Below are 14708 nucleotides of genomic sequence, written 5' to 3'. Positions count from 1 at the left end.
CTGCTACAATAGCAAGTTATCAAGATTTAAGCGAATTTGAACGTGGAGTTTTAGTCGGCGTACGAGTGACAGGATACATCATATCCGAGGTAGCGATGAAGAAGGGATTTTCCCGTACGACCATTTCAAGAGTGTGCCGTGAGTATCAGAACAGAGTCGTTCAACGTGACAGAAGTCAATCTTTCGATACATTTCTGCAGATTTCAATGCTTGGCCATCAACTAGAGTCAGCGTGCGAACCATTCAGCGAAACACCATCGATATGGGCTTTTGGAGCCGAGGGCCCGGTCGTGTACCCTTGATGACTGCACGACACAAAGCCTTATACCTCGCCTGGGCCCGTCAACACCGACATTGGACTGTTGATGACTGGAAACATGTTTCCTGGTCAGACGAGTCTCGTTTCAAATTGTATCGAGTGGATGGACGTGCTCGGGTATGGAAACAACCTCATGAATCCATAGACTGTTCAAGCTGGTGGAGGCTCTGTAATGGTATGGGGTGTGTGCAGTTGCAGTTAGACTGATGTGGGACCCCTGATACGTCTAGACACGACCCTCACAAGTGACACATACGTAAGCATCCTGTCTGATCACCTTCATCCATTCATGTCCATCGTGCATTCCGACAGGCTTGGGCAATTGTACCAGGACAATGCGACACCCCACACGTCCAGAATTGCTTCAGAGTGACTCCAGTAACACTCTTATGAGTTTAAACACTTTCTCTGCCCACTACAGTCCCCAGACATGAACATTATTGAGCAAATATGGGATGCCTTGCAACGTCCTGTTCAGAAGAGATCTCCACTCCTTCGTACTCTTACGGATTTATGGACAGCTCTGCAGGATTCGATGTGTCTATTCCGTCCAGCACAACTTCAGACATTAGTCGAGTCCATGCCACGTCGCGATGCGGCACTTCTGCGTGCTAGTGGAGGGCCTTACATTATATTAGACTGGTGTACCAGTTTATTTGGCTCTTCAGTGTGGCTTGCCTCTTGTAACGGAGTTTAAGAGCATACCTGCACAAAGACCAACAGTAATCCGCAAACATTGCTTCATTCGAATGACCCTGATATCTTTGTTGCATAACAGAAATGTCCTGATGGAGTCCCCATGTTCATCACTGACAACTCCACAACAGGGAGGGAAAAATTCTAGGTGGGAGTGGAAAAAACGGATTTTAAGAGATATGTTGCATCCGAGGCTATGGTATTTTTGCAGGAGCACTACCACCAACTGAGTGCAGTTATCATCTTTTTTGTTGCCTAAAGTCCACGAACAGCTCTCTCGAAGGCTTCCCTAGCTTCTTTTTCTTTCCTTTCCGAAACTTGGTCAATTGCAGGATCCTTTACAAGTTCTCGAATTTGTGGTCCCATAAAAGTACCTCCCTTAATTTTCGCATCACTTAATTTCGGAAATTTCTCTCTTATGTACTTAAAGACCCGTCCTTCTGGTTGACAAAATTTTTCATCAAACTCAGTTTGATATGCAAGGGTGGAAGAAGAACCTCTTTTGAGTCCACGAGAGGCTCAGCAACGAGATTTTTCTCGCAAATGATAAGATTTCTTGCTGGCCAGTCTGCTTTAATATAATGCGATTTCCTATCCCTAATGTCCCATATACATAACAAACAGTAATGTTTTGAGTAGCAGTAATGTTTTGTTCTTACATAGCCACCTTTCACAATGTCCACCCGAGAAACAGCGGAATTCAGGAAGGCACTTTCTGGATCAAGAGAGTGTTTACCTGGGTCATGCACGAACTGACGCACACATTTCTGGAGCAAAATCTCTAGCCATAAAAAAATAAAACGACTGTGAAACAAAACAGATTCGTAACCGAGAGACTTACTGATGTTCTTTGTTTCCTGGCCAAGCAACAGCTTCCACTCAGACGACACTTTGAAGATGAAAGCACTGATAAGACAGGCAATTGCCTTGAATTATCGGAACTTTTGTGTAGATGGGAACAGTTTATTCCTGATCACTGGCAGAGCACTTCTGGGATCAAATGAACATCAAGCACAATTCAAAACGGCGGCCGACAAACTTAATCGGGTGTTGTTACCACTTTGGCAAAGCCGTCGGCCATTTTAAGTTTTTGCTATTTCAAAAAGTGCATCTTAATAGTAAGTATTTTGATTTCTCCACAGAATATTTTTTTCAATGCTTCGGGATATGTCATCACACTGTCTTCACCTAGAAGAAGACCTTTAAGCGATTTATGGTTCGTTTTACCAGACAGGATCACAAAAAAATGGAAAAAGCCACTACTGCCAGCAGATAACTTCCTGTTCTTCTGGCTCATAATAAAACCTGAGGATACGTCTTAACTCCAAGTATCCAACTGTGCCTCTGGAACGGTGTGTGTCAGGAGGCTAGTTACAATTGCTGTGAACTGATGATTCTTTTGCAGGCATTTTACAGATTGTTTCTCGTGAATTGTCCTCACCCTTACCTGCGCCTACATCCATTTAATAAAACTAAGTCATCTGGCTACTGCGAAGGTAACAATGGCAGGACAACTATAAATAACATTAGATTATATACACTTGTTCCACATTTTATGAATAAGAAGACTCAAAGTCGTATCTCTCTGAGCACTCCAATCTGCAGAAAACATTTCAAATTAGGTAAAGGTTGTTATTACCAACTATAACACCAAATTTAAAGGCACTACCATAATAATGGACAATGCTTCAAACGTGAAGTCAACTGCCATGATTTTGAACCTCCCACATGTTCCACGCTTACATTTAAATTTCGAGCGACAGTACAAAAATCCCCGCACAGAACTGTTGGTGAGATGAAAAGAGCAGTTATATTTTTCAAAAAGAGTAGCATTCCTTAAACATAAGAAAATTAAATAAGAAGAACCACCAACCAATTACCGCTGTAACGGGTCCGTATTCTTCAATTTGGGAGGAATTCGTTGATACCGTCATTCATCTCCAAAGGAACCACGTCCAGGAGTTGTGGTAATTTTCGAATTAAAGAAGTATTTATCTGAGATATATTTGCCTACAAGTAGCGATTCCAGATATCCAGATAACTGCTGTGCCCAAAACTTCACTAGTTGGTTCCGAAAGGGTTATGTATTTCATTTATGTCTGTAGCTTTTCAAAAGGAGGGCAGATAAGCACTGAGAAAAGAAATCAACTCACTTGGAATAAAAATGATCGAATTTTGATTATAAATAATAATGCTGATTAATTCTTTCTTGTTAGACATATGCATTGTCATGTTGATTGTAAACGACATGACATATGCATTGTCATATTGATTGTAAACGACAACGGTAGATAATTTCAAAAGGTAGAAAATTAATTTCAGTTATGTCTATTTTATATTATGTTTTGTTTTCAATAAAATACGAATAAATAGCAAGAATGAGTTCAATTTGTGTACTTTCCCAACTTGGTGAAATATTCAGAACTTTGTTGTGATATTTTTAATGGAACCGAAATGAAAGGCGTCTGGAAATTTTAGAACTAGACGTGATGTAACGGAAAATTATTAATCCTCTTTCTATGGCCTAATGAAACAGTATGTCATAGGTACAAATGGGTACATTGATCTGTATTAGGTAGGTAAGTCACCTTCCTCTCAGTTGCACTGCAGGAAAAGAAATACAACCTCAAGATATGTTTATTTTATTGGCAAGTGACATGGTAGGTAGTTAATCGCTATTGGCTTATATGATAACAAATTCAGACCGAATGAAACATACGTACCATATTAAAGGGTGTCTAAACATCGAACCGTCACAACATTGCACAAAATGCCCTCCTCTGGCGGCAGCGGAGGCATGTATTGTCTCTTGGAAACGATAATGAAGATGCCGAATGGCATCCTGCGATAGATTGTTCCAAACATCTTGCAACATATGTTGCAGTTCGGCAATGGTGCTTGCAGCCTCTGAAGAACGAGTAAGTTCCCGCTTAATCATTTTCCATACTTGTTGAATTGGCGAAAGATATGGTATTTGTAGTGTCGGCAGACTTGCCAACACTACGTACACTAATACAAGGTCCGGCAGAAAAACCTCCCCTTTAAGGAAAGCTAATAAAAACAAAAACAAATAAGGTAGAACAATTTTATTTATACTAAATAAAAGTACATATTATGCCATTTTAGAAAATACTCTTATGGTCTTACTTTTTAAATAAAACATCCCTTAAATGGCTTCCTGCACTGTCGACACACTGTTTGAGTCTTTCCCTGAAGTTATTCATTACTCTTTGAGTCATTTCAGATGGAATAGCTTCAACCTCTTGTGTAATTGCTTCTTTCAGGGCTCGTAAAGATTGTGGACGTTGTTCATAAACTTTTGCTTTTAAATAGCCCCAAAGAAAGAAATCACAGGGCGTTAAGTCCGGCGATCGTGGGGACCAGCCAATGTCTCCACGCAACGAGATCACATGTCCAGGAAACATTTCCTTCACCAATGCCAGTGACTGCGGCGCTGTGTGGGCTGTAGCACCATCTTGCTGGAACCACACGTTCTCTATTTCACCAAAAAGCTCCCTTAGTTGCGGTTGGAGAAAGTCGCGGAGCATGGCACAATAGCATTCACTGTTGACGGTTAAATTCCTGTCATTTTCTTCGAAAAAGTAAGGACCGATCACTCCGGAATTGTAAACAGCACACCATACTGTTACTTTAGGGCTATGAAGTGGTCGTTGATGAAGTTCTTGGGGATTGTGTTCACACCAGTACCTGCAATTTTGGCTGTTCACTGTTCCGGCAAGGTGAAAGTGTGCTTCATCAGAAAAAATCACAATATCGTTGGGACGAATGTTCCGAAGAAGGTCTTGGCACAAACTTACACGGACACCACAGTCTCGTTCACTCAGTTCCTGCGTAGTTACAATTTTGTAAGGATGCATTTTAAGATCTCGATGCAAGATTCTTCACACACTTCGATCAGATATCCGTAATGCTGCCGCATGCTTTTTAGCGGATCGTCGAGGAGATTGTTGAACTGAAGCTCTAACTGCATCAACATTTCCGGGGCCTGTTGCAGTCCGTGGTCGTCCAGGTGGTTTCCTTTTTAATGCGGAACCTGTCTCACGAAAGTTAGCAACCCAAGAATAAATTGTTTTCTTATCGGGAACAGGGTCCCGTCGTCCGAGCGCAAAGCGAACGCGAAAAGCACGTTGAGTATTAATAGGCGATTCGCCATTTTGAATAAAATCTTCCACTACGAAGGCACGATGTTCACCAGACCACGCCATGGCGTACACTGAAAAGGCACGTAGGCAGCTACTTAACGACGCGCCCCCCACCACTCTGCTCCTTCTACTGTCCGCTGCACGTTACTTTGTAATCGGGGAGTTTTTTATGCCGGACCCTGTAGAAAGAGGCGGCCAAGATGCACGCGCTAACTCACGCAGGGTGGCGTGAGGTCTGAAACAGGATACGTAATGAATGCTATAAAGAAAAGTACGTAGCTGCTGGAATACTTAACTTTAATCCATCATTTGTATACAGCGTTCTTGATGATACAAGTGAGACTCTCTCTAGATAAATGCAATGTAATGCTAATGGCGCCTTGCTAGGTCGTAGCCATGGACTTAGCTGAAGGCTATTCTAACTAGCTGCTCTGCAAATGAGCGAGTCTTCGTCCGTGTAGTCGCTAGCAAAGTCGTCCGTACAACTGGGGCGAGTGCTAGTCCGTATCTCGAGACCTGCCTTGTGGTGGCGCTCGGTCTGCGATCACTGACAGTGGCGACACGCAGGTCCGACATGTACTAATGGACCGCGGCCGATTTAAAGCTACCACCTAGCAAGTGTGGTGTCTGGCGGTGACACCACAGTATTCATGCTGCAAGGGCAGTTCTCGTACACCGTGAAGAGCATGTTACATCTTAGCAGTGGTATACCGACGTACACTGTCAGGCTGAAAAAAGCGCATTACCTACTGTCAAAGAAATGGCAGTAGCACGGGGATAAGAACCTGTAAGATGTAGCGGGCAATGGTTACTTTACCCTGATCAAACACCAAATGTGCCCGCCAGTTGTATCTGATAGTCCTCCACATCATGAAGAATGGCATGAGACCTGCACATCGTGGGCGAATGCGGTCCAGCGAAGGTAGCTCACTCAGTCTACGCCGTGCACGTGCAAGTCCATCACTCGTAAACAGACAGAACCCACTATCATCAGTGAAGTATTCAAGTATGCACATGCGAACGGGTTGCATTTTAGTTCCGGCAGAATATTTTAGCAACTGATTGGTGACTCATGGAAAAGTGCCAGTGACTAAGCGGTTCTAATAAGATCCCTGAAAAAAAAAAACGGTTTTGTTTATCTCCAGTGGTGAGGCGCGTGTGCCTTTATATCCCATTCGTAGTCACGTCAGGTCGGGTGAGGTGCAGAGCGACGTGCAGAACATATCGCCCAGTATTCCACACAGCGAGTGCGTCATCAATAGGCAAATACTACTGTCCAGTCTTCACAGCACGCATTTTTCATTCAGTAACCGACTCCATTCTAAACATGTCAGTTTTCTGTCACTTGTTGCGAATGCACAAGCCACATGTCACTCTGCACATCGAAAGAGGATAAGAATCAGTGCATGGTTTAAAACATTAATTCATATTGACAGCTAAAGAGTAGGACTCGATTATTTGTTTGATGCATCCTACTTTCTGTCTTCGCATACATCTTTTGACACTTACGGCTCTCTCTGTTATCATGAAGCTATTTCTAGAACTCTCAACATAAGTGCTATCATTCTGTCGCTTCTTCGGGTCAGTGTTTTCCACAAATACCGTTCCTCACCGGTTCTGCGAAGGACCTCCTCATTTCTTCTCTTATCAGTCAAATTACCTTTCAAAATCCTTCTGTAACACCACATCTCAAACGCTTCGATTCTTTTCTTTCCCAGTTTTCTCTCAGTCCATGGATCCCTTCCACACAACTCTATGCATCGTTTGTACAACCTCAGAAATTTCCTGCTTAAATTAAGGCCTATGGTTGATACGTCTAGCACATTTACGATACAAGGAGACCATACGAACTTCCGCTCTACGATTCGCTTCATATTGACACGATACATAGAGCCCCCCTAGGACATTAACACATGTAAACAGGAAGACCTCAACCGTTTCCGAAGAATTCAACTCTGAAAATTATAGGCGTGTTTGTATATCTCGTAGGGCGTATTCAAGGAGCTCGCTGTCGAGTGGGTAAGCGCGAGGTACTGTGTCAAGTACAGCTGTCGGTAAATTTCTTTTTGATTCCCCCATTCCCCCATAATTGTAACAGGAGATTTATTGCGGCCGTGTAAATTATCAATATTTAAGCACGCACTCGTTATTTCCCTAATCCTTATTCTGAAAAAAGAAGAAAAGATTTTTTTTCTTTTCTTAAGGAGATTGGAAATCAATCTACATTTTTATCAAGTATTGCATTTACCCTAAAGAGCACTGCACGAATCAGGATGATACTGATGGTAGAAACAAGGGAAACAACAATAATTGCGACACAAAGCACATTTAATGAACGCCGAATTTTTGCAACTGAGTGGTTTTCTTTAACGTCCATACTGGAAAACAAGCTTGGTTTACACTCACAAACGGCTCTCGATCGTCACACACTTTCGCGACGTACCACAGATTTCGATGCATTGGTGCACATAGCTCCTAAAAATGTAGTGACGGCGACGAGACTCGAACCAGCGAGGTCACGTTTACTACGCGCTTACACGATCAGCTGTGGATTCTGTGCGGGTTACCGACAGTGTAAATGATATAAGCACAACTAAAATTTTCAAACTCGAGAACGGTTGAGAGTTGCATCTTCCTGTTTACATATATTGAAGTTAATATATATTGAAGTTATTATACACACATAAAAAAAAAGTTTTCCCTCACCTCGGTTCCCAGAACTCCTGAAGATAGACGTTGACTGTGGATATTGTATCACAGACACAGTCCCTTTGACTTTCCAGAGATGTCACTACACCCGCCCAAAGATGTAAACAACCATGCATGAGCAGCGCCTATTAGACGGAGGGAGTCCGACAGACGATTAGTTCCAGTCATTCCACCAGGAAGAAGGTACACGGCCCGTGCTGTCTGTGGTTCAACCATGCCTACACGGTCAATACCGCGGTTCGATCGAGTCCACATTGTTACTTTGTGCGCCGCGAGGAGTGGCCGCGCGGTTTGAGGCGCCATGTCACGGATAGCGTGGCCCTTCCCGCCGGAGGTTCGAGTCCTCTCTCGAACATGGGTGTGTGTGTTGTTCTTAGCATAAGTTAGTTTAAGTATGGAGTAAGTCTAGGGTCCCTTAGGAATTCATACATATTTGAACTTTTTTTTTTTTTTTTTGTTACGTTGTGGCGTCTCGCAGTGAATCAAAGCGATGTTGTTCGGACATGGAGGAGATACAGAGAGATAGGAACTCTCGATGACATGCCTCGCTCAGGCCGCCCAAGGGGTACCTATGGATTATGGCCCGGAGGAAGCCTGACAGCAACGCCACCATGTTGACTAATGCTTTTCGTGTAACCACAGGACGTCGTGATACGACTCAAACCCTGCGCAGCAGACTGCATGATACGCAACTTCACTACCAACCGAGGTCCATCTTTGCAACCACGACACCATGCAGATCGGTACAGATGGGCCCAACAACTTCCCGAATGGGCCGCTCAGGACTGGCATCAAGTTCTCTTCACCGATGAGGGTCGCATGTGCCTTCAGCCAGACAATCGTCGGAGACTTGTTTTGAGGCAACCATATCGGGCTGAACACCATAGAGACATTGTCCAGCGAGTTCTGCAAGCTGGAGGTTCCCGGATGTTTTGAGGTGACATTATTTGGGGCCGACGTACGTCGCTGGTGGTCATGGAAGGCGCCGTAACAGCTGCATAATACGTGAATGCAACCCTCCGACCGACAGTGCAACCATATCGGCACCGTATTGGCGAGGTATTCGTCTTGATGGACGACAATTCGCGCCCCCATCGTGCATATCTTGTGAATAACTTCCTTCAGGATAACGACATCGCTCGACTAGAGTGGCCAGCATGTTATCCAGACATGAACCCTATCGACATGCCTGGGATGGATTGAAAAGGGCTATTTATGGTCGACGTGACACACCAACCACTCTGAAGGATCTACGCCAAATTGCCGTTGAGGAGTGGGACTATTTGGACCAACAGTGCCTTGATGAAATTGTGGATAGTATACCACGACGAATACAGGCATGCATCAATGCAAGAGGACGTGCTACTGGGTATTAGAGGTACCTGTGTCTACATCAATCTGGAGCACCACCTTTGAAGGTCTCGCTGTATGGTGGTACAACTTGCAATGTGTTGTTTTCATGAGCAATAAAAAGGGCGGAAATGATGTTTCTGTTGATCTCTATTCCAATTTTCGGTGCAGGTTCCGGACTCTCGGAACAGAGGTGATGCAAAACTTTTTTTGAGATGTGTATATTGAGTTAATAACGGGTATCAAAACGGATACAGTGATAAGTGAATACAGGATTGTCGTAGCGTGACTGGATATTGTAACCCCCAAATCCTCCAAAAATGAACGAAAAATATACCTATGCAAAAAAGCATATGAAAATTCACTTGACGCCTTCCTGAGAGACAATCTTCACTCCTTCCAAATCAACATTATAAGAGTAGACCAGATGTGGTTTGAATTCAAAGAAATAGTATCGGCAGCAATTAAGAGGTTAGTACCAAATAAATTAACAAACGACGGAGCTAATCCTCCTTGGTACACAAAATGGATCAAAACACTGTAGCAGAAAAACTAAAAAACCATGTCAAATATAAAGAGACGCAAAATCTCCGAGATTGGTTATCTTTTACAGAAGCTCGAAATTTATCGCGGACTTCAATCCGAGATCCTTATAATAGTTTCCACAACGAAACTTTGTCTCGAATCCTGGCAGAAAATCCAAAGAGAAATTTTGATCGTATGTGAAGTATGCTAGCGACAAAACACTATCTGTGCCTTCTCTCCGCAATAACAATGGAGATACTATCGAAGACAGTGCTGCGAAATGCCTTCACAAGAGAAGACGAAGTAAATATTCCAGATTTCAGGAACAGCTACCAACATGAGTAACGTAGAAGCAGATATCCTCGGAGCAGTGAAGCAACTGAAATCACTTAATAAAAGCAAGTCTTCTGGTCCAGACTGTATACTAATTAGGTTCCTTTGAGAGTATGCTGATTCAATAGCTCCATACTTCACAATCATGTACAACCGTTTTACGAAAGATCCGTACGCAAAGACTGGAAAGTTGCACAGATCAAACCAATATTCAAGAAAGGTAGTAGGAGTAACCCACCACATTACAGGCCCATATCATTAACGTCAATATGCAGCAGGAGTTTGGAACATATATTGTATTCCAACATTATGAATTACCTCGAAGAATGCTGTCTATTGACACATAGCAAACGCCGATTTAGAAAACATCGTTCTTGTGAAACGCAACTAGCTCTTTACTCGCATGAAGTGTTGAGTGCTATTGACAAGGGATTTCAAATTTATTCCGTATTTCTGGATCTCCGAAAGGCTTATGACACTGTACCACACAAGCGGCTTGTAGTGAAATTGCGTGCTTAGAGAATATCGTCTCAGATATGTGACTGGATTAGTGATTTCCCGTCAGACGGGAAGTCTTCGAGTAATTCGGAAGTGATTTCTGGAGTTCCCCAAATTAGTGTTATAGGCCCTTTGCTTTTTCTTATCTCTGTAAACGATTTGAAGACAATTTAAGCAGTTGTCTTAGGTTGTTTGCAGATGACGCTGTCGTTTATCGACTAGTAAAGCCATCAGAACCAAAACAAATTGCAAAACGATTTAGAAAAGATATCTGTATGGTGCGTAACGAAAAGTGTGAGGTCATCCACATGAGTGCTAAAAGGAATCCGGTTGCACGATAAATCAGTCAAATCTAAAGGCCGAAAATTCACTTTTGTAAGGCGACAAACCTTTGAACGTGCCTACATCTTGTCTCTATTTTCAACCGCAACGTCAAATCGGCTTCCCTGATGCCTTTCTTCTAAAGTCATATTGATCACCATGTAACAGACCGTCAGATTTGTTTACCATTCTTTTGTTTGTTATTCTTGTCAGGAACATGGATACAGTTAGCTGGAAATCTGACTGAGATAGTCATCGCATGTATCACCCTTTCAAGCCGCTGTGGCATGCTTGCAGTCTCACAGATTCTACGTTGTAACCTGAATAATCGTTAGGGTGTGACGTCCCCACTGATTTTAGAAATCTCCGTTTAATTTTATGCCTTCCTTTCGCCTTGTCTGATCGGAAGCATTCCAAAGATATTTCAGTCTCTACGCCCATCATACAAACAACATAATTTATCATGAAACCTACCATTTAATTTAATTTATCTATGTTAACGGTATAAATTATATCTGTTTTGTCTTGATGAGAATTATAGCACACTTATACACCGCTGAGACACTGCAAGGAACCGAACACGAGTGCGCAGTAAGCTGTAGAGTTGACTGAATTCATATTTCTCTTCTGCTTACCAAATGTTATTACAAACCGACAAATTTCCAGATTTGTAGGAAATTTCATGAGAAGAATTCCTTTATTTATAATAAGTAATGAGTCTTATTTTATGCTAAAATTGGCGTCAAGAGATAGTAATGTTTGTGGTACAATGGAACTGTCCCTTCCTGCACCCATTCTATTGGTTTTTATGTGTAGCTTGTTGGTATCTGTGTATCCCAAGAATAATTTTGGAAATTTTGCTATGGTACAAAGCATTTTGTTTTCGTGCGACATTAAGCTTTATCCAGTCATCATCTTACTCTTTTGCCTGGTGATATACACTGAAGAGGCAAAGAAACTGGCACACCTGCCTAATATCATGTAGGGCCACCGCGCAGACGCAGAAGTGTCACAATACGACGTGGGATGGACTACCCGACTAATGTCTGAAGTAGACACCATGAACTCTGTCGAGCTATTCATAAATCCGTGAGAGTACGATGGCGGTGGTAATTCTTCTGAACAGCACGTTGCAAGGCATCCCAGATATGTTCAATAATGTTCATGTCTGAGGAGTTTGGTGTCCAGTAGAAGCGTTTAAACTTAGAAGAGTGTTCCTGGAGCTGCTCTGTAGCAATTCTGGACGTGTGGGATGTCGCATTGTCCTGCTAGAATTGCCCACGTTCGTCGGAATGTACAATGGACATGAATGGATGCGGCTGATCAGACATAATGCTTATGTACGTGTGTCACCTGTCTTGAGTCGTACCTAGACGTATCGGGCGTCCCATATCACCCCAACTGCACGCGCCTTACACCATTACAGAGCCTCCATCAGCTTGAACAGTCCCTGTACACGACCATCCACTCGATACAAATTGAAACGAGATTCGTCCAACCAGGCAACATGTATCCAATCTTCAACAGTCCAATGTCAGTGTTGACGGGCCCAGGTGAGTCGTGAAGCTTTGTGTTGTGCAGTCATCAAGGGTGGAAGAATGGGCCTTCGGCTCCAAAAGCCCATATTGATGATGTTTCGTTGTTTGCATGCTGACACTTGTTGATGGCCCAGAATTGAAATCTTTAGCACTTCTGTCACCCTGAATGGTTCTGTTCAGTCGTCGTCGTTCCCGTTCTTCCAGGATCTCTTTCCAGGCACTCCGACGTTGGAGATTTGATGTTTTACCGGATTCCCGATTTTCACAGTACACCCATGAAATGGTCATACCGGAAAATCCCTACTTCGTTGCTACCTCGGAGATGCTGTGTTCCACCACTCGTGCACCGATTACAACACCACGTTCAAACTCACGTAAATCTTGATAACTTGTCACTGAAGCAGCAATAACCAATCTAACAACTGTGCCAGACACTTGTCTTATAAAGGCATTGCCAACCGCAGTGCCGTGTTCTGCCTGTTTATATATCTCTGTATTTGAGTATGCATGCCTATTTCTTTGGAGTTCAGTGTACAAATAAGCATTTTTCTTAATGCGCGCATGTTTATTTTCTTAAAATGTTAGAACGCATTTCAGTAGTGATTTCTTCTCTGGCACAATTGGTAACTTTTTCCTGCGAAGGCTGTTGAGAATTAGGAGGGTGTATTTGTTTATGTTTGACCGACGATGCGTCTTAGTCGGTATTCACTTTTTGCTGCACAACAAAACTGCATCCTTGAGACCCATGATCCTATTGAATATGTGCACTGGTGTGCAAAGTGTAAAATAACTTTTTGGTGACGTGTCACTACTGTAGTGGGACTTCTGCCACTGCATGTATCAGGATGACCAAATGTAGTGGTAAGAGGTAGAAGGCACCGTATTAAGACTTGTCCGAGCTTACCAAATGATTTATTCGTTTCCACTCCAGTACCCCGTTCATCTCAGTCCGCATCCCAGGGTCTCGCAATGCTGAGGCCACCAACCCAGTGACCCAGTGCAATGCGCTGCTATGTGTTGGCCTTGTAGGGCCATGTCGTCAGGGCTGCGCGGGCGGCCGACTCAGCAGTCTTCATCTCCGGTTGACTCAGCACCACTCCACTGTGAGCTGCCTAGCGGCCAGCTGCGTCCTTCCTCGCTGGCGTAGCTGAGATCACGGTGACCACAAGTGCCTGCAATCCGGCGTCCGAATCTGTGGCCCTCGCCTTGGGATGCCTCGGGCGTGTGTTGGAAGCCAGGACGATTGCCCACAGTAGCAAGCCGTGGAGTGGCCCACTGCTTTCTGTCTGCCTATGGGCCCTGCGTGGGCCTCAGATGGTCGAACCAACGACTCGCCATGGTATGGGACACTGGCGCCCCATCTACTGCTCTGTGTAGGTGGTGGTGTGACATGCCCCGCCATCTAGGAATGCTGCCACACTTGAATGAATCTCGGTAGAAACCCGCACCTATTTATACACGGCTGTAGGCCTCTGTTTTGCTAATGCACTGCTATGTGTCACGTACTTAAAATACCTACATTGCACCAGTGGGCCCCTTCTGCCTGTTACTTGCGTCATGCGAACCACAGCGTTTATGTTTTTCAGTGGTTTGAAAGCCCTGTGGCCTCGATTCTCCTTCACAACTGCTGGTCAGCGTAACTTACTGTCAACAGATCCGTGCGTGGCTGCAACTTGTGCACTCAGAAATATTACACCGAATCTAACTTTCCTATCTTAAACTGTGGTGTCGCTGCATTATTCCCCTCTTCGGAAAGACCCGGTCCCCGAGTCGACCCTTAACTAGCTCTTAACTTGTTTCAGTCGGCACCTATGGCATATTTCTTTACTATTAGAAAACTTAAATGTGGTCTAGTGCCCCTTAAAACCATGACATGAAACAAAACGTAAAAATTCCTTACTGGACGACCACTGCTCGATCAACCCCTTACCTACTCATCTCACGCCCTTGGTATCCAATCCACTGGGACTTGGACTATCCTTGGTTCCTTCTTGGAAGTAGCTCTCTGCCTGATCAGAAAGAAAACAACACATTACAGAGTTATGGCTGTGATGACATTTGGCACAGAGGTGCTCAAAATGATCGTTGTTTGCCGTTGCCTTTCTGTATACTGAGTGACATGTTGTACAAGCCGTTCGGCTGATATGCGACCATCTTGCTCTAAACTGAACTGGTTTACGGATTTCAACAGGCCTGGTTCCATAGTTTGATTTAACAAGGTCAGATTCTGCATTGGCAAAAACTCTTAAGTGGGTT

The sequence above is a fragment of the Schistocerca serialis genome, chromosome 6 (assembly GCF_023864345.2).
Source record: "Schistocerca serialis cubense isolate TAMUIC-IGC-003099 chromosome 6, iqSchSeri2.2, whole genome shotgun sequence".
In the NCBI taxonomy this organism is placed as follows: Eukaryota; Metazoa; Arthropoda; class Insecta; order Orthoptera; family Acrididae; genus Schistocerca; species Schistocerca serialis.
Note: the sequence above shows the minus strand (reverse complement) of the source record.